Here is a 22857-nt window from a genome sequence, read left to right as displayed (position 1 = left end):
ATTAAGGGAATAAAGAAAAGGAAGGTTGTGACACAATGATAAGTATGGAATAATGGAAGATCACAGTTTCACAAGGCTAGATAGTTAAATTAGAAATCAAGCTACAAAGACATGAACAAGGACAATCAGTAGTCAATAGGAGGATAGGAAGGTCACCAAAATTGTAGAATGCTAAAATATTATTAGGCCACATGGTGAGCTTGATTATTCAAAAAGAAAACACAACTTACTTGGCATGGCTAAGGACACGACAACAAGCAACTCTTTAATGGAAAATAGGATGTGATTGCTTACAACCTCTTTTTGGGTGTTCTCCATTCTTTTTTAGTGTGCTTTTCTTCCTCCTACCACTTTATGATCCATCTACCCAATAAAAATGGTAATGATCACTATTTCTATCATTTAGAACTATACTTGCATGTAAAATGTCAAATCTTCTAGTATGGAGATGTGCATCTTATCATGACCTCTTCTTCTCAACAGTTATTACTCCTCTACAATCTCACCTCTACTTGGTTAGAGTTTGAACTAAATGTAATATTAGAGTTACATTTTAACTCTATAAAAGGTAGTTATAAATTTTTAGTAGGGGTTGGATTTTTTTGCAAAAGGTAATTTTGTCATGATCTCTTAGGAGTCCTTCATACTTTCCTATAGATCACTTGTAACCACTGGAAGAAATATTGTCAAACTACCTTTGAAGCTTAAATAAAGGAATAGTTCAAGGCCCTTATTGTGTTCATTTTTGTGCTATAAGCTACTGATATGATATACTCTTTTGATTTATGTCTGAGTCCCTAAGTTTGTATCTTAATCTTTATCTACAAGTGTGGTTTAGAATCTTCATGTAGGTTTCAAGTCATGACACTTATGCTTTCTTTCAAGTTGTCAAATTGTGAATGCTATCATTCCCTTTGTCATCTTGTCTAAATTCTATCTTTCTTGTGAAATATTTATGTTTCAATGTCTTTTAAGATTAATATTTTGCTAACCTTAACAATTTAGGAAAGCTTCTTTGTATCTGCTCAACTACTTTTTCATCTCAATGTTTGGTGCATCACCTTAGCCTTAGGTTTTGGTTTCAATAATCCTTCTATCTCTTTCCTTCCCAAGTTTAATTTCATGTTCAAAGAGTGAATAGATGAAGCATCATAAGGAATTTACCTATAACCTAGAGATTCACTCCTACCTTTGGTAAACCCACTACCTCAAGAGTGTTTACTTTTTACTCGGTGTGACTGAATCTTAGGATCCAGTCATGCTGCAACTTTTAGAGATAACACTAAATATGGTAGTGAAAATAAAAAATGGAATGTGTAAAATGTTATTTCCTAATAATTCATGCTTATGGGTTCTAATCTTTTTTAAGTTTGATGGGATGACTTGTAAATGTTTTCTTTTTATTCCTATTACTTGTGGCACTAACCCTTGGTATGAGCATTGGTTATCAAGGTTTTAGTCTCTAACTATGAAACCAAAGATGTTTTTATTTATTTTAGCACTTTGTGACTTGCAGGTTCCTAAAGACAAAATCCAAGGACTTAACATAGGATGGGAAAAATTTATCATGAGATGTATGGTTTCTATATGTAAATCTAAGCTTAACTAAAGGACCATCACCCAACTCCATCCTTTGCATGCCTCAAGAGTTGGGATGTAATTTTTTCAATCATTAGTATATATCCTCGGCCTCTTACTTATCAAAAAAAAAAATTTTAAAAAAATCTAATTAATTTCAAATTAGTTATTTTAAACTTTTAATTCATTAAAAATCTTGGTCAATGATGTATTGTGATCCCTACATAGCCCCTGATAACATCACATGCTTCAAAGTATTATCTTGAAAATGTTTTTACATATATTAAGGCAGGTGACTCCTTGAAATTATTATGGGAAGTCCTTGAAATCAATAGCATTGAGCAATGGAATAATCACATGAATTAGCAGAGAAGAAGTTAGACATGGATGCAATAGGTAGTGTTATACATGCAAACATATGTTCTTCTTAGGAAAAACATGCTTCAAGGGCCCATAAGAATTTCTTTTCCATGACAATTATACTGATTGACCCTCCAAATTTGAGTGCTCTTGACAAATTTCAAAAAATCAAGATCCAAGCTTGAACAAAATTTTGATTTCGTGATTTCAAGATAAATGAAATTCTCAGACTTTGATTTCATGATTTCAAAACCAAGTCTCTTGTCATTTTCTAATTTCACAATTTTAGAAGTGGACATTTAGTTATACTCCAATTTTGTGAATTTGACAATAAAGATATTCTTGGTCTCTAATTTTGTGATTTTGATACAAATAGTTCTCTAACATTGCATAATTTCAAGAATTACAAAGGAGCATTAACTTCATTATTTAACTAGCAGAAGAGGTTATGTCAAGGATTTATATTCATTCATCTGATTTTATCTCAAGTATGACATTCATCTAGGATAGTCCATGCTAAGGATTTGAAGGAAAAGTGGTAATTAAATGCATGATATCTTGATCATAGATATTAGGGCATTTGGTAAGTTTCTTCTTTTATAGAAAAACATTCTTTTGTAATTCTATGTGTCTTTTTGTAGAGTAGAAGATATGGTTTTACAAATACAATCACATGATGAGAATGTAGTACCTCACCTAGTCATGCAACCTAGATCAACACCAACTAAAGAAGACCAATTTGATGTCATCAACAATATGTATACAACTACATGGGATTTGCAGATAATATATGCTCATTACTAGAGTGACTACCATGAGATCTTGATGGAAGAATAAAAAGGGGAAGCTTTAAATATTCTTGTCAGAGTGCTAGATGAGGAAGTGGCAAAGAACAAGAAATTATTGATATGGTGAGAGAATTATAAATCTATTTTGAGATCTCTTGTTGATTATAATTAATTAGTAATGAGTTGTATTTAGTTTTTAGTTAGTTGGAATGAATAGGCGTGAAGCTTTTTTTGCATCCTTTCGTGTTCTATAAGAAAGGATACCATGGCCTTGTACATATAGATAGATAGAGGTAGAAAAGGAAAAGCAATCATTGTGGATATATGTTACAGCCTAGTTATACTTCATTTTAAATAAATAATATAAATTGTATTCTTTTATGAAAGATAGGGAATTGGTCATTGATTTTTCCAAATCTAAATTTCTCTTGGATTTATACTATTTGTAGAATAAAATTGAGGCAAACTATTGCAAACAAAACTCATATTCTTATGTATGTTTTGTCTAATTGGTCTTCAACTTAAAGTTAAATTCAATTATTTGGGGTTTGTTAAAATTTCACGGTTTGGTTGCTCATTGGTTGATAGTGGCATGCTTGTCTTCAAGACACAAGATTTATTCAATAATTGTTTTGATTAAGTAAAAATAAGTTTGAAGGACCTAAAACCTTTACATTAACAGAAGTTTAGAGATAAACAAGAGAAAAGATCATCAAAGAAAAAAAGCATGGAACAACATGAAACAGACCTCCAACAAAAATAGTCATGAGGTCACACAAGATAGAGCTAAGAAAAATAGCAAAAGTACAACAAAAGAACAACAACCAACCAGCTAAGAAATCTTTATCAGGTCAATAGACTGATCCACCAGAGTTTACATATTTCTAGCAGCAACCTTCACCTCGTCCTTCTTACTAACTTCCTCATTTTTCTTAGAGTGAGCATGGGTACATTTTCTTGGTCCCTGAATCTCTACCCTCAGAGGGGAGTCTTGGCCCTTGTCAATCTCATTCCTATTCAAGAGGTTACTCACATTGTCTACCAGCTATTTGAACAATTTATCCAAATTGCCCAGCTTTGTTTCTAGTTTTGACTCTTTCCCCTGAATACTACTAATCTCTTTATCCATCACCATTTGTTTTGTTTCAAGTAGTGGTATCTTATGCATGATATTTTGCACTTCTTCTACATTCCCAATAACCTCTGAAAGTTTATCAATATGTTGGCCCAATGTTCACTCCCCTTTGGAAGTTTTTTTGAGTTGCACCATTTCTTTGCCCAACAACTACATTTATTGCTTGAGGATACCAATCTCCTTCAGAATTGAACCTAGGTTGCCAAATAAGCCCTTAGAAGACCCAAGCCCACTTTTAGCTTTATCACCCAAATCTGACATATGCCTCTTTTCCCCATCATCCTCATTATCCGATTCTTCATTCTTCTTTGTTTTATACCTATCCTCATGTCACCTTAAGGATTTTATTTTCCTTTCCAATTGGTGAGCCAAAGGCTCACCATTAGAAGGAGGAGAGACCCAATCGTCTTGATAGCCTTTACTCTTTCATTTGCCTCCACTCCTCTTATTGTAATGGTCCCTCACAATTTCCTCCATGAAGACACTTTCTCAGTCAAAGTCATCATCCTCAACAATATTTTTCTTCTTTTTTGAACTATCACCCAAGGCCTTTTTCAAGCTTCCCAAACTCGCTTTAGCTTCATCTTGGGTATCATAATCATAGCCCTTATCTAGGATACTCCCTTTTGTTTCCTAATCAGCCCCTTTCAAACTCCTAGGTTTCAAAAAAATTGGACTTTAACAAATTCATAATCAAAACCATGAGACCCTCATGGCAAACATGCTCTCCATTTGGGTCTTTCTAAATGGCCTGAGTGGAAATACTAAGAGAGTATAAAAGATAAAAAGGAAAATTGATCCTAACATCATGTTGAAAATGATTTTCCAACATGAAATGATACCCATACAGCTTAGTGAATCCCCCATCTAAAGTGAGATATTCCATTATCACAAAGAGCACAAAATGCCATGGTCAAGAAATAGGGGCCAAGTTATAATATGAGTTAAATATTTTGACCAAATTATTTATCTCATGTTCAGTCTCCACAAAATCATCGATAGCCTTGTTTGAAAGCTTCCTTTCCTAATAAAAATTAATCCCATCCATGTTCGGTCCTGTAGCCTCCATAATAAATTCTTCGATAACATCCATACACTAGTTCCCAACCATCACAGAGCCATCCTTCCATGATTTGATGAACTAGTTGTAATTTCCAAATTATTACCTTTAAGCGTTTCCATGTACCATATGAAATTTCCACACCACAAAATGTCCCAGACCTCCAACTTGTAATTGTTAAAGCTCACTTTCTTGTCCATTTTGGAACACACTAGTCATATTAAAATTTGAAAATTGAGGATGAATTTGTGGAAGGTAAACAATCAGTATCATCTCACTTTCAAGTACTATTACATTTTTCTTGAAATTCTCCCCCTTTATTACAAATATTTGTTATTATAATCAACTTTTGCTTGAGACATTTTTCAAAATCAAGAGTATTGTTAAGTCTACAATCACAATCATTATTTCTTTAAAAGTTAAGATACAAACACCTAGGTATTGCAAAGGATAAAGTGTGGATATTGAATAAAGTTAAGGTTCAATCTTCTTTATTGGCTGAAATTGTGTTGAATTTCCTAGCATTGAGTTAGCAAGCTCGTAGGAATTAAACCACCAATTTTGTGTACCATTAGATTAGTAACTCTATGAGGGAGAGTTACTCAAAATTTACATTGTGCAGTTACCTAGAAATTTTTAGTTTTACATGAGTAAATTGAGAAGTAAAATTGTGACTTTATTGGAGCAATAACTCAGAAAACCTGGTAAGTAGTGTTTTCTCAAAGTGAATATTTTTGCACTCTACTGGAGTACAAAACGTTGATTGAAGAAAAACTAGTGACTCTACTATTTTGTGTGTTCAATTGTTTGTATTTGAGATTAGAAGAAGTAACAAACATTTATCCCTGAAGTTTATGAGGGAAAGAAGGCCTGTGGATTTTGGAAAATATTTATAGTATACTCTAGAAAAGGAAAAAGATAACTGATCAAAAACTATGTTGTTAAATGGATATATAAAACTATCGTAGATAGAGAAAAACAATTGTGTGATGACAACTAGATTAATACTCAATGTAATCACACAAAAATGATCATTTAGATTATGAGTCCTCTTTTTATCATTTTTTTGCAATATATTAATTGCTTATTCTTAATCAAATTCCAAAAAAGCTATTTATTTTATTATAACCTATGGTTTGACCACTTTATCCTAAGTCTCGTATTTAATTAAAAGTGTTGATAATAATTGTTCAATTGTATATTATCTTTGATGTCACACAAAATGTGAAGTCTTTTCTAGTCAATGTCTATCAAGGTCACTTGTGTAATGAAGATAGTTTCTAGTATCTGTTGATCATTCTAGAGATAATCAACTTCAGAAATAGTATCTGTCGAGCTCACTCGAGAACCAAAGGAAGTTTGTAGCAAGTCAATTTATGTCAAGTTGCCTTGGGCACCAAAGAGAAGTTGGCATAGAACCAGTGTTAATTGAGCTCAATTAGTTACAAAAGGAAATCCAATTCAAGATGCAGTGTTAACCGAGTTCATGTGGTTAACAAAGGAAATCTAAAGAAAGACTTTTCTGAGTTAGTGTTGACTGAGCTAGGATAACTAATGAAGAAGTTTCTTGAATCAACATATTTAGTTTGATGAATTTATTTGTTAAGTCTAGTTAACTTAAGGGATGAATATTAAATGCCTTTATTCAAGCTAACATGATAAGGAAAAAGATATAAATATAAGGTCAGGTTGTGGTATTGAATGAGAGAAAGAATGGGATTCAAAAGATAAACCAAGGAAGCAATTTGGAAGGATAGAAAAGTATCCTAAGTTGACCGAGATGCAAATTTTTATCCAATCAAGGAAGATCAAGTATTCAAGCTAGAATAGAGATCTAAAATCAGAAATATAGTTGCATCATAAGTCATGTCATGTCATTGTTACTCTATAATAATTGTAGCAGTGCATAAAATCTCTTAATAGAGTTAGCTTAACAACTATTTTCCAAATCCTCTAACAAGGTGACATGTTTGATTGAAGTATCTAAAGACCTCTAACAAGGCCACTCCTAAAAGGGTGATTAAATACTTTAATAAGGTCACACCTAATAGTGTGTTTTGTAACCTTTAATAGAGTTGGCTCCTACCAGGGCTCACTTTAGAAGAGTGGAATATATTAACTAGTTGCAATTGGTGGTTTTTCTCAAATTGTGTTTCCACATTAAATCCTATTGTCATACTTGTTCATATTATTATTTTTCTATTAATGAAACTAATTTAATTATGCTTAATAAAATTAAACATCTTAAGAAGCATTTATTTCAGTGATTGCCAAGTAACATAGATTCTTAGTGTTGCCAATTGATTCAATGCTAATTGAGTTACAATAGTACTTTCAGTTCCAATAGAGTTTGGTTTTGATTTGTATTAACATCTAAGGGATCTGAGATTTATTCTAGTGGTAACTAATTCACCCCTTCCCTCTTAGTTACTCCTCTCATATTTCCAATAATTGGTATCAAAGCTTTTTGTTTTTGTAGAGAAGGTTTCAAGTACCTAAGCTAAAGATCAAGATGGCTTATAGAAGGGAGATCCCTAAGTTGAACAAAGATAACTTTAGGGCATGTTAGGAACTCATGAGATTACATTTGGAAACCACTGGAGACTTAGGCCTAAAGTACATAGACACCAAGAATGTGACACCTTTTGCGACTATGTCTGTTGAAGAAATTATAGAATAGAATAATTATAACATTATGATGATTGATACTACCTCAACTTTTAGCTATAGTGAATTTGATGAAGTCAAAGGTTATGATACTACTCATGAGATGTGTGTCAAGTGGAAAGCCATAAATAGAGGAGATGATAATGTAACAAGAGCTAAGGAAGAAGGTCTTAGAGGTTACTTTGATCAAATGAGGATGAGAGAAGATGAGAACATTGCAAAATTTAGTCATACAATCAAAGCAAGTGTGTGTGTAATTAGAGCCTCAGGAGGAAAGATAGAAGATTAGGCAGTGGTAATAGAGGTTCTTAAAATAGTTCTTCCTATATATGAAATTAGAGTTTCAAAAATTCAAGAGATGAGATGCAATCCCAAGAACAATATAACATTGGATGTAGTGGTGGGAAGGTTGATAGCATTTGAGTTAGATAACTATGATAACTATTTTCCTAACTCTAGCAACCTTGAGTCTACATTACAAGCCAAGATATCACTCAAGAAGAAAGCAACAAAATCTAAAAGGAAATCTAATAGTAAGGATGAAGATGGTTCTGATGAAGATCTTGAAGTCATTGGAGGATTACTTGCAAGAAGATTTCCCAAGGGAAAAGGAAAGTGTTGGTGTTTGAAAATGTTACCAATTTCCAATTACCCTGATGAGAACAAAACACATCTAGGGGCAACTAACTCCCATTTTCAACATGCCCATTAAAACACCAAGCCAACTATAAGGCTACACTCCTTCTGCACTTCAGGCTCTACAAAACCTAGGCTGGTGGACCTATAGATTCTTGATATAGTACGAGTTATCAAAGCATACACTGAATCTAATGTAAAGTAGATAAAACCCTTATTTCTCCTAATAACTCATGAAATGACATCAATCTATAGTAGCTAAATGTAGATCTATGAATCTCAGAAGCTAAGTGAGGGCATCATATTTAAGCTCTTCAACATGAAAGGGAAATACAATTGATTATTGATCTTGATTTTCAACAAATCCTCAAACATGTAGCAATATAACAAGTGATCCTATAACTGATCAGTGCCTAATCCATTGGGAAATTCCATGAATTCAAAACATACATCTATGACATTAGGACATATTTTGTATACCCTGACATCAAATCTATCTAATCATCTTTTGATTCAGACATCAGTGTTCATCCAGATCTCATTCTCACAAAATATCCTTCTCAACATAACTAGTAACCCTGTCAAACACATCAAGGATTTACTTGGCACTTTGTTCCAACAACAAAATATATCAGAAATATGACCTAAAGGGGAAGCAAATGGATCTCAACTCTTTGTACCAAGACCACATAAGACTATATATTACTAAGATAAGAGACGAGAACCAGAATGAAACTAATGAAATGCTTGCTCATATGTATTCATTTCCTTGAAACAATACAATCAAATGCATGAAATTAAAAAATGAAACAACCTAACATATCATAACTATCTATATTATCTACACTACTATTGTTCACATGAGGGAATTATGCTGAAAGAAATGGTTTCTCAGTATTGGGAATACATAAAAAAACTAGATCCAAACTCTGGTATCACAGTAATGAGCAAATTTTCTCCAAAGAATTGGAACTTCCCAAAAACTGGAACCCTTACAATGAATGAAAGATAGAAAGATATAGAAAAGAAAGAATTCTTAGATCTGTTATACAACTACCACCTATCCACTTGAAATTCCCTCTCTTAGCAATTGAACAACCTCTTTCTTCTCTATTCCATCTTGATTTTATCTAGTTTTTTTATCATTACTATTGTTGATCTGAGAAATATTTTCATTGAAATGATAAAACCTTGATGAGTCATCAAAATATCAGATTACTTACTAAAATGCTAGGTAAAGTTTGAGCTTTTACTAAATGAATCTAAACAAATTCAACCCTAACTGCATTTCCACTTCCTTTTAACCATTCCCAGGTCATCATCATGCTAGGAATCAATTCTGAACCTCCATACCCGAATATAGTTGCAAAAATGGAACCTAATAGAAAACCTCATGTAGAATGAATCAGCAGCATTCTATGGAAAAACCAACCCCAAAATCAAAAAATTAAGTTTCTCATGATTTTGATGGTATATGATAAGGCATACTTTGCTAAATGCCCCTGATATGGCCTTCGGAAGTTCAGGGTTCCATTCACAAATTTTCAATTAAAATTGTAAAATTTTATTCCTTGTATAAAGTTTGGACTATGCAAAAAAATTCCAAAACTTTATTTAAAAGGTCTGCATGTGATTCGAGAAGGAAAATAAAAATGAGTTTTATATTTGAGCCTTTGCAATTTTCTGCCCTTTTCCAATTTAGGTCAAACTAGGTTTGACCAAGCTTGACACCTATCATCTTTTGATTGGCTCAAACTTGAGCAATGCCACATGTCACATTTTGACTGGACATCCTCATCAGTGCCACATGTCATCTTCTTGCTACTTCACCATGTTATCTTCCCTGCATCTTTCTTATAGTGAGTTAATGAGAACCCTCAAATCTACCATGTGGCATGATCTGGTGCATCTCTAGACCTGCGTGCCACATCACCTTACCTCAAAATCTATGCCATGTGGCACCTTGTGATTTGTGAAGAAATCCACATCATCCCTACCACATCAGCATCACTCTCTCGCCATGTTAACTCTCGTGCATCTTCTTTTTGGCAAGATAGCGATGACAATCGGATCATCCACATGGCACCATCTCGTAGCTTGGAATCCACATCAACATCTCTCTGGAAGTGTGTTTGTTTAAAATTTTGTCTTTGCCTATGCCAATCTGACCACTCACTGGCCCCACTAAACCACTAGTGACTTCTAAAAGGAAAATAAAAATGAGCTTTATATTTGAACCTTTGCAATTTTCTACCCTTTTCCAATTCAGGTCAAACTAGGTTTGACCGAGCTTGACACGTGTCATCTTTTGATTGGCTTGGACCTGAGTAGCACCACGTGTCACATTTTGACTAGACATTCTCATCAATGCCATGTGACATCTTGTCGCTACTTCGCCATGTTATCTTCCCTGCATCTTTCTTATAGCGAGTTAACGAGAACCCTCAGATCTGCCACGTGGCATGATCTAGTGCATCTCTAGACCTGCACACCACATCACCTTACCTCAAAATGCATGCCACATGGGACCTTGTGATTTTTAAGGAAATCTAAATCATCCCTACCACATCAGCATCGCTATCTCACCATGTTAACTCTCATGCATCTTCCACTTGGCGAGATAGTGACGACAGTCAAATCATCCAAGTGGCACTATCTCGTAGCCCTGATCCATGTCAACATCTCTCTAGGAGTGTGTTTGTTTAAAATTTTGTCTTTGACTACACCAATCTGACCACTCACGGGCCCCACTAAACCACTAGTGACTTCTAAAAGGCCCATTTCTTAAAACACAACACCTAGCAAGCATTACTGTATTTAAACATTTAAAAGGTTTCTTGCGCAAGTGATATGGGACTAATGTCTTCCTTTTGCTTTCCTCTGTGATGTTTTGCGCAACCTGTTGACTAGTAACCAGAAAAAAACTACCTGTTCACTCTTCATTTTTAGGCATGACTTATCTTATATATTGCATGGGTTCTCCTCTTTACATTGTCGCCTTGGGTTTTCTTTTTAAAATGTGGCTCATTTGTATGGCACTATCTTTCAATGTTTTAGCATGGTCTCTTTATGCTCAACTACCCCAACACATTCAAATTTGACATCTGGCGAATTCTCCATTGCATGGGCATCTCTAAACCTGGCTTGTGGTGTTGCCTACAGAAGTGGATGCTCCTTTTATGCATAGGATCTCTCTTTTAAACATGTCGGCTCCCTACTACCCTTCTGGCATGGGCTCCTTTAATACTAGGCGGCCATTTTTTAGCGCTAGATTTTCTATTGCATGGGTTGATCCCATTTCCAGCATGGGAGTTCCTATTCACTGTGGGTGCCCATCTTGAATGGGGCCTCTATTCATGCATGGAGCTACTTATCTCTATGAATGAGCTTCTGTTTAAGTCGATTCCCCTATTTTCCTTGTGTGAGCTCCTTTTCATTTGCCTCTGCCTGGCATGAATGGATGTCCTTTATATCATGCAGCTTTCCTAGTGTGAATGCTAGTTTTTCCTGTTATATACCATGAACTACTCTTATTAAAATGTGGGGCTGCTATTTTTGATGTTTCTCTATATTAAAACATAGATCTTTCCCTTCAAAGCTGTGACATTTACTTTAGAAATGTAGACTATTCTGCCACCTCCCATATTGAAAATGGCATGAACCTCCCTCTTTGTTGTGGGCTAATTCTACCACATTCTCTACCATGATGTAAAGACATCATCTTTAAAAGCTCGTGCCTTCCACTCATGAGTTCCCAGATCACTTCAAACATCGAATGCCAATCTGCTCTTTCCTATTCTGCAAAATCATTATTTTTTCTTGTTGCCACCTAGGAAAATAAAAATGCAATGATGGAATGAACCAAAGAGATAGATCTCTCCTGCAAAAAGACACAACTCGATACACTTAGCAACAAGCGCATCTTTACAACCGAACACCAATGCAAACATTAAAGATGTCCCCTTGTATGGATATGAGTGTTTTTCTAATATCATCACTGGCTACTTATCTTTAGACTTCTTTGATGCAACTTGGTCATTTTACACTTCCTTGTTTTACATCACATCTGCGATAGTCTTATTGTGTGGGTTTAATGGCTTTCACTGCATACATGATATCTTTTTTAGGCACATAACCAAGAGGTTCTCCCAATCTTAGAAATGTGGCCTTCACACGATGTGTTCTTCCCATACCTTCATTAGCAAATATGTTAAAGCCCTAAAGATGCTCAAGTTCATTTGATATAACCAAAAACACACTCCTTGAACATCTTAACGAATAACATTTCATATGACCCCTTAATTAGCTTGAGCATCAACTTATGAATGAAAACATGGGGACCCTGTATGTGAATGATTTGCAATTTGAACAAATTCAATCCACTGTCGATATAATGTAATTAGTCGGTCCCCAAAGTGGGCCAGACTAAAAAAATAAATTTGTTATCGAAAAACTAATATGGCAAACTGGTCCATTGATTATCTCGAACTAACTGGAATCCATTTTGACCACTGATTGACCGTTAAAAACTTATTTCAATCATTTCCACACCACTATGAAATCTTTGTCAGGAGGCCTGTTGCCCGACTTTAAAAACTAATATAAACACTTGACCAAGCTCTGAAACTTAGGATCTTTGTTCTCTCTGACATGTTCAACAGGCCTGTCAGATCTTGTTGCATGATGACATCAGGGTTAAAAAGATATTGACCTTTGAAGTTGCCAACTTAAATTCACCTGCAGATAAACATGTTAGAAAACTAGAAAGTGTGTTTGGAAATGGCTTGGAAAATTGGACAAATGAGCACATGGGAAAATGAAACTTGGGACACTGGTTCTCTTTCATGAGGAAATTATGAATTTTCAATTTGGGCTCATGATGAATAACAGGGAAAAAATGGCAATCAGTCAAAGTGAGCTACCTAGATTTGACAACTGGAACCACTGACAGAAAACATTTTTTGCAAATGGAATGGACTTGGAAAAGTGCGCATATGGATTCATCATGACTTGAAAACTAGCACACTTAAAGTATTTTTAGAGGACAACACAGTGGTACAATCCATTTGGTCTAGCCAATCACAAATTTTGAGTTATAATGTCATGAATAGGGGTTCCAATCAATCTACATTTGCTAACACCAATAAAACTTTAGAACTTCTATTTGGAATCACATTTGAAAACTAATCAAATGGATTCATCAAGAGTTGAAACTTTAAACGTGACAATTCTCTGACGTCTACAATGTAACACAAAAGAAATTTTAATATTTTGGTTAACTGGTCAAAAGTTATAGCTCATCAAATAGGGCTTTCTAGAATTATGTGCAATGCGCATCAACATGACAAATTTAAATGACCAACTTTGAGGGATTTAAAACCTAGTCAAACGGACTCGAAACAACTCAAAATTTGAAACATAGGTTATTGGCCATGGAAACTAGGCATTATCAAAGTAATAAGTCATGAAACATTTTTGGGTGTAAGATATTCAATTGCAAACACAGCCTCCTATCATTGTTTGACATCTAGGGTAAAATGCAGATTTGATGGATGCTCAAAACGAGACTTCAAAAAATGGCTCAAAATGTTAGTTTAACATCATGGAACATGTAGGTGGGCTAAATGGAAGGTGCTAGAAGCATTAAACACCTCTTAGGCCTCAAACTGATAGTTGGATACACATTCACTTAAAAGCGTTCATAGGGCTCAATTCACTCAATGGTGCACAAAATTTGGCCTACAATTTTGAGCGCCAACAGAAATTACAAAGGGAAAATTCCTTTGATATGCTTTTCTTGTGAAGAAATTGGTCACATTGCTACAAGGTTTCTAAATAGAGAAGGAAAAGAAAAAAAGAACAATGACAAGTACAAGGGCAAGAAGGACTTCAAAAGCTACAAGGACTACAAAGACAAAGGTAAGAAAAGTTGTTACATTGCTAAAGATTCTTAAAGTGGTGAAGAAGAAGATGAAATGGTCTATATTATTGTTAAGGATGGATTAGATGATGACAATAATAAGATCTCACTTATCTCACATATTAGTAAGATAGATACATTAATTCTTGATAGTGGTTGTTCTCACCATATGACTAGTGAAAAATCTAAATTTGAGAACTTGGTACACTATGATAGTGGAAATTTTAGATTTGACAATGATTGTTGGTATAAATATGCATTTACTTATTACACTTTACTTAATTTTACTTAGGCCAATGAATTATTTTATTATTTATTAGGTTAGACACCTAGGAGTTTGCATACTCTTATGAGTTTCCATGTTGACAACACAGAAGTAAGCAACTCTAATTTAGCACATGGTGTCTATAATACTAGAGTTTGCATAATTAACTGAGTTTTGATGTAGACAACACAATAGTTCACACTCTTAGTTAAGCACATAGTATCTACAACATAATTTTACATGACCCACCTATGTAGGCTTATCCTCTCATCAATACACTAACTCATATGCTTACTAGAGGATAATCCACACTTGGTGGACATGTGCTTATTTGTGAGGCTTATCATATTGGTAACTCCTAGATATTCTAGAAGCATTCTAGAGGCCTTTACATTGAGACACTCTTAGTGTGTATATATATCAATTGAATATAATATTATTATTATGATCATACTTTGTTGGTCCATTCTGTACTAGTGCTTGAGTTCCTTGATCTTGGGTGATTTTGTCCTAAGGAAAATTCTTACATGGTATTAGAGCTGAGGGAATTTCTCCTCACATAGCCATTGGAAACCATTTTCTTGGTTCACCTCTTGGAGGACCTTAACCTAGATATAGAGTAATGTGGTCATTGGGAGCATCTAAACCCAAAGTGAACCTCACCATTGCGTCATAGAACATTGATCGGTGAAATTTGACTATAAATTTGCCTACCCTAGGCCATAGTCAAATTTAATGCAAAAAATCTTAATTTATTTTCAGATCAATGTTATTTTCTCTATGATTTTTGTCATATTTTTCCTGCATTTTCCAGGCCTACTATGCTTGGAGAGAAATAAAATTTTTCCATAATTGGGTGGTGAAACCTTGGCCCCTATAGGTGGAGCATTCTCTAATTCTAGCATCATTAAAATCCAAAAATTTTAAAACTACGTTGGAATTTACAACAAATTTGGCTACAATACCGATCACGGCTAACACAATGACCAACTCATACATTTTCTGGGCCAATATCATATACCACAGGACTGTAAATCTGGCTCAAGAACTAATGGCCAACTTCATTATACCTTTTGTAGGCTTCATCTTTTATACACTACCAAAGGTCCTTTTTTTGGCAATGTGGGACTAATACAACTGTTCCCACCTATTATAAAGACAGTTATCGCTGGCTTTCTTAAATTGTCTAGCACTATGCATTAAAGATTCTAGCCTTGCTACTGATCATCAGAGATACAAAACTATGGGCACCTAAGATTTCATTTTGGCACCTACTACATTTAATTCTTTAGTAGCACAAATCCTCACCAATCAAAGTTTTTAGCGACCATGACACACATCAGCCATGGTGGATCCACGTAGGTCAACCATCCCAGTAAGCATACAAAACTGCCATGCAAGCTAACATGCAGACTAGCCATGTCACACAATGACATCAGCCCATTTACATGTTGAAAGAGACATGTCATCCTTGGCCATATAGTACTGCACAACTAATATCATTGGCCATGTCATCCATGGAGGGTAGATTTTTGTTGATGTTAACATTTCACTATATTAAAATTTACAGCCATGTAACAGTAATCCGTAGGCTAGAATAAACTATTTTCATGGTCTTCTAGACATCAAATTTAACCTTACAATTTTTTGCCCAGATCCATCTTCAAATTCAGTTTTAATTTGACAATTCAATTTTGGGAGGCCATAACTCAGTCATCCGAACTCTGAATTAGGTGCAAATTTTATTTTTATTTTGTAGAATTTCTTGAACTTTTTAGTGGTGCTATTTTTTTCCAATTTTGGTGCATGGATTTGTTAGAAATTATTTTTTTGGCAACTATACATGTCTAATCCTACATTTTGGAACTTCAAATGCTCCATACGAGCCCATCTGGACACATTTTTAGGTTTTGTTTATTTTGAAAGTACTTAGTTTTTTGTCTCATTTTTAGATCTACAATTAGATTATAGGCTTGGGTGGAACAAAATATCACTTTTAGAATTAGGTCCTTTTTTGCATTATATTGCTTTGATTACTCTTCAAAATTGTTGTGCATCTAAGCTATAGTGCTTAATACCAAATTTGAACCTCAAAAGGTTGTTGTAAATACCAAAATTAGAAGCCCACTTTTGTCTATTTTAACAAGTGGCTAATTGTAAATGCACTACATATAAAGTGCCAAAAGCATCATTTTTGGGGGGTGTGTCTTATGTTCTTGTGTCTCTCTTTTGTGCTCTTTTACTTTTTTGCATCATGGGTTCACCTAAAACTCCACTTCTAACTTGACACAATACTACATGGAAATATATTGTATGGAGTAGATTAATGGGAAAAGGTTTAAATCTATATGTAGATGGTACAATTACCAAACCTACTAATGCTACAAACCTATTTGATTAGAAAATTAAACATAATTAGGCTTTAGGAATCATTTAGAGTTGTGTTCATAGAGATCTCTTCTTTCCACATTTCTAGCTTTATGGAAGCCAAGGTGCTTGGGAAAAACTTGAAGGGTTGTATGGTAAGGTGGATAAGTAAAAGGGATTCCAAATTGAGGATGATCTACTTCTCTTGGATCCTAAATTTTTTGACACAATTCAATACTATATCAAAAAAGCCAATGAATTGAGAGCACTACTTAAGGATTGTGGTAATCCGATGAAGGATGATAGATTGATTTGTCACATCTTGAAGAGGCTACCTTTAGAGTATGCATCTTTTTTTTCGAGTTACAATACTCATAGGTTGAACATGGGAATGCCTTCACTAAGCCTACATTCGATGCATTTGTAGAAATGTTGATGTTGGAACAATCCAATTTGATAGATATGGAAATTCTCAAGTCATCAAAGACCAAAGCATTGGTGGCTACTAATAAGAACCAATCAAATCAAAGTGGCAAAAGTTTTACCAACAACAAGAAAAACTGGTGGAAAAAAAAATCACAATTACAAACACAACAATCTTCCTCATTATAGTAGGCCAATTCTTCTTCCAACAAGAAGGAAAACAACAACTAGAAGGCAAAACTATTCTATGCAAATTGGAAGAAATTGAATCATGATAAGCATCATTGCAAGATGAAGAGAATAGATGAGTTGGAAAACCTACTTAGGAAGAACAAAATCAATGTGTCAAATGCTTCCAACAATTCAAATCCATCCACTTCAAAGGAAAAAGGGCAAGCACTTATGGCAGGTTCAAGTTCTTTAGGGGAATAGATTCTTGACTTAGGTGCCTCGTATCATATGATTTCTTCAAAAGGACACTTTTCTTTATCAAAGCATTCTAAGGTATCCCACATCTTTCTAGGGGATGATACAAAAATGAAAGTTGAAGGGAAACAACAAGTTGAGATGGAAAATGGAGAGTTTGAAGACATTCTCTACATTCCTAACCTTAGCTCTAATCTCCTTTTAATGTACCAAATCACTCTCTATGGAGATGGCAATAAAGTTGAGTTCCTTCCTAATTTAGTAATGGTGTGCAATTTTAAAGATGATTCATTGGTTGTTGTGGGTAAAGTCAATCATGACACAAGGCTTTATTTCTTCTCCCACTTTGTGCCTAAGTCTCCTTCACATGCCTTGTTGACTCAATCTCAATCACAAATAAAATTATGGCATGAGTGGTGTTGGGATGAAAAATTGCATGCTTCAGTTTTAGTCCCATTTCAAATTGAGTCAAATCAAGCCCTATAAATGAAAATGTACCTGGCTATACCTATAAGGCCCCAGTGGTGTTCAATGTTTCTAACACCCTACATTCAGCCTGTCTAAGCGTTCCATGATTATAAGCTGTCATTCCGAGTCAATTGGCAAAGTCTTGTTTTGAGCAAATATCAAATCTACATTTTTACCCATGTCAAACAATGACAGGAGGCTATGTTTGTCATTGAATATCTCGCACCAAGAAATGTTTCAAGACTCGCCGCTCTGGGAGTATCTAGTGTCCATACCTAAGAACCTATTTTTAAAATTTTGAGTTGTTTCAAATCCATTTGACTAGGTTTTGAATCCCTCAAAGTTGGTCAGTTACTGTTTTCATACTTAACACTTTGCACCTAATTCTGGGAGGCCCTGTTTAACGAGTTATAATTTTGACCCAGTTGACCAAAATGCTAAATTTCCTTTTGCGTTACATTTTAAAGGTCAGAGACTTGTTATCTTTCAAGTTTCAGCTCTTGGTGAATCCGTTTGATCAGTTTTCAAACGCGATTTGAAACGCAATTTCTGTCTTTTTACTAGTGTCAGCACTTGCAGATTTATCAGTACCCCTGTTCGTGGCATTATAACTTGAAATTTGTGATTGGAAAGATCAAATGGTTTGTTCCCCTATGTTGTACTCTAAAAATACTCGAAGTGTGTCATTTTTTAAGTTATGACGAATCCATATGCACACTTTTCCAGGTCAATTCCGTTTGCCAAAATCACTTTTTAGTTAGTGTTCCTAGTTACAAAATTTTGAGTAGCCTACTTTGAACATTCGCCATTTGTGTCTTATCGTTCATCATGAGCCCAAATCCTAGATATATATTCACCTCATGACAGAGTACCATGGTCCTAGTTTTTGTTTCCCCATGTGCTCATTTGCCTAGTTTTTCGAGCCTAATCCAAACCTAGTTTATTGTTTTCTAACATGTTTTCTTGCAGGCAATTCTGAGAGGTCAACTTCGACAGTGAATATCTTTTGACCCCAAATTCATCATGAGACAAGATTCAATGGGGTGAAATTATGCAGAACAAAGATTCAGTGTGCCAGTTTTCAGGGCCTAGTCAGAGGTTTGGATCAGTTTCAAAGGCAGTCAACAGACTTCCTGACATCAAATTGTCAATTACCAGAAAGTGATAAATTAAGTTTTTTAATGATCACTCAGTGATCAAATGTGACTCTATTTTGTTCAAGATGATCACTAGATTAAGTTAATGGTGCAGGTGTTTGGAAACAAAAAAAAATTTAGCCAGACCCATTTTGCGGTCTAACTAATTGTATCAGAATGATGGACTAATTTGAAGTCTGATGGGTAGAACAGAGGCTGGTGGAATTGAGGATATGCTATATAGAGTGGAGAATGCTAATGGCTATGAAATTGAGGAAGATATTCTCTTTCGAGAGGATAATATAGATCCAGACAATTGGGATCTGGGAGATATCATAAAAGAAATAGAGAAGTGTGGCAATAGCATGAATATAGACATTGTGGAACAAGTACAAGAACTAGGAAAAAACATAGATATGGCACCAGATGTAGAAGAAACAAATAGCAATAAAGAGAAACAAAACTTATTCAATGAATTTGAAAGTGAATGGTTTAATAAAGAGCTACAAACCTTTTGTAGGAATGCTTCCAAAGCATTTTGATGACTCAAGGTTTGCAAAAGATGTTTGATGATCTTGGTATGTTTGATGTAGAACCTTATCATAAAAAATGAGATCATCATTCTGCTTGAAATCATAAAAGCAGAACACTCAGCCGCTAAGAAGGAGAATCCACCAAGCAAGTAAGAGAGATTCCAACCAGACAGGGGAGTCCATGTGCCTAATTTGCAGGAGAGGCTACGTTTTGAAAATAGAGATGTCTAGGGCATAGGTCGCAAATAATGGAGATTCACATCTCATATGAAAGAAGTCGGATCCCATTTTAAGGAAAAAGGCATATAAGCTAAGGGAAGTTGATTTTTAAAGCAGGCTAGGCATGAAAACGAAGCAATTCTAGTGTCGACATAGCAGATATTAATGAAACTAGGAGGCAGCGATTTGAAAAGGCAACCTATGTCTTAAGGCGCCCTATTTTGAATGCACCCTGCAGCTTCAATATAAGCTCATGGCGTAACAAAAAGGAGAAACTCGGCAATAACCAAGAAGTAACAGCAACCATTAAAACAAGTCCTCACATTCAAAAGTCTGGTCTGCCTGTCAAAGATTAAAAAGGCCCACATTGAGCTAAGAATAATCAGCACCATGTAACAAGGTAAATCCATACATGAGCCACATGGCAGTTTGGAGAACTATGGACAAAGCATGTAAAAAGAGCTCCTATGATTAAGCAAAATGAGGTCAACATCAAATTCTGCCAAATATTAAAAGGAGTCCACCCGTGAAGAAGAGGTTTTAAACAAAACATAGGCAGAGAAGTTTCTTTGTCAAAACAACTCACCAAAAATCAACCCACAAGGCAAAGGCATCAAGCCATAGATGAATAGAGTCAAGGAAGTTGAGTCATTAGAACAAGCATTAAGAAGAAAATGCCAAAATGAAACAAACGAGCCTCTATATAAAAAAAGTAAAACCGTCATCATGATAAAATGCAAGAAAAAGGACCCCACGGCTTGTGTAAAAGAAGGCTCGATGTTTTAAGGATATAGCCAGGTTGTCAAAGTGAAGGCATAGTCAATCACAAGTTGCTATTAAAAGAGATTCATGCATCAATAAAAAACTCATAGTCGCCAAGGCAGAACATGCAGGTCAAACACAAGTTAACAAAGTAAAAACCCACACCATTAGTCCCACATTGTGGACTCGAAATGCACTTTTAAACTTTAAATACAAGTTATTGCAAGCTCATGGTGTCTCAAAAGACATAGCCTTTTGAAAAGTATGAAGAATGCGTGGGGTCCCCTGTAGGTAACTTAGTGATCTGGATGCCAGCTGGAGCCAACTCAATGCAAATTTTGAACAAAGATGCATGTGTGCTGATGTGGAGGCAGGCATCCAGATGCTAACACATGGAGCATCGAACGAATAGCGTACACCTACATTATAAAGTTGCAAGGAGGATAAATTTTTTGGGAAAGCAGAATAATGACATGTGGCAATGGGTCCCAGTCGATGCTGACATGGAGATCAATGAGCATTTTGAGAGGATGCACCAGATCTTGACACGTGTCACGATCTAGTGGTGAGCACATGCTCGCATTTTAGAGATGCACACCCATTAAGAAATGCAGGAATGCGAGTGACTGCCATGTCGCAGTGGGCTCGCCCACTGATGAGGTGGCAGAATGCAACAGATTGGAAAATCAGGAGGTGACATGTGGCACCCGATCAGAGAGAGGTTTGATCTGAAATTAAAGAGGCTAGAAAAAATAAGAAGTGATAAAAAATAATAATTTTTTATTATTTTCTAAAACGAATGCGCGTTCAGTTGTATTTCGAACCAAAAAGGGGGTCATGTTCAAACTTTTTAATTTCAAAAGAGGTCATTCTCTATAGTTCTGACCTTAGACATTTTTTAAATTTTTTGAAATTTAAATTTATAGTTGCAGACTTGGCTAAGTCTTCTGGGAAAGGGGGACTATTTTTTCAAATTAAGATTTAATGGGTTTCTAGAAGCTGAAGTATGCCCTATTATATATCGTCAAAATTGGGAAAAGATGAACTTTTTGATTTCGGAGTCAATTTTTGCACAGGTATCAGTCTGTTCGAGCAATGTGAGGTTTTCTATTAGATAACCAAGTGGTAACTATTTTCAATGATGAAAGTTCATAATTGAATTCTAACGAAGTAATGACTTGAAAGGGTTAAAGAGACAGTGAAAATGCAGTTGGGGTCACATTCAATCAGTAAAAAATGAAGTTTTCACTAGTATTTTCATGGGGCAATCAAATATTTTGATGACTCAAAGTTTTCATCATTTCAATGGAGATATTTCTCAAATCAGTTATAGTAATGACAAAGCAAAAATCAAATCAGAGGGAGATGGAAGAAAGAGGTTGTTCAGTTGCCAAGGGAAGGAATTCTAAAGGGACACATGTCAGCCGTATAATGAATCTGGGAATTCTTTCTTTGCTATATCTTTCTTTTATTTCTCTGTTGTAGGTTTTTGGTTGGTTTTCTATTTTCCAGTTCTTGGAGCTTTTCTTAGGCTGTGAAAGCCACACACCCAACATATCTTGTATGAACAGCATGTGGATTTCATAGAGAGTTCTGATATAGTAGTGTGATCTTGTATCTTGTTTTATGCATTCCTAATGTACTTATTTCAAGGAGATAAATACAATGTGTAGAAGGTTTTGAATTTCAATATAATTCTATCTCCTTGCTTGTTGAATTTGTAATTTTATATATTCAAGAATAAAGAGCTTGAACCTATTTGTAATTGCCCAATTGTATGTTTGAGGTTTTCTTGCCTTTGACTCAAGGAGTCATATAATTGCTTGTGGTTTCAGAGAAGGTTGCAGATTCATTAAGAAGGATGTGTGAAAATATGGGGTTATATTGGATATTGTTGTCTAATTCATAAGGTGAACAGACTGAACATGAATGTCTCAACATATGCCATATGTCGATTGATGTTCAAAGATGCGTAATTCTGAAGTATAGGATTACCCTAATGGATAAGGTATTGGTCATTTGTAGGATCATTAAGTTTTGTTGCATATTGGACATGTTGTCTTTTCTCAATATAAATCAATCTTGTTTCCCTTCATGTTGAAGTGGACATAACA

The sequence above is a fragment of the Cupressus sempervirens genome, chromosome 4 (assembly GCF_028749045.1).
Source record: "Cupressus sempervirens isolate cs-2001-9-10 chromosome 4, ASM2874904v1, whole genome shotgun sequence".
NCBI lineage: Eukaryota > Viridiplantae > Streptophyta > Pinopsida > Cupressales > Cupressaceae > Cupressus > Cupressus sempervirens.
This window is presented reverse-complemented; position numbering follows the sequence as displayed.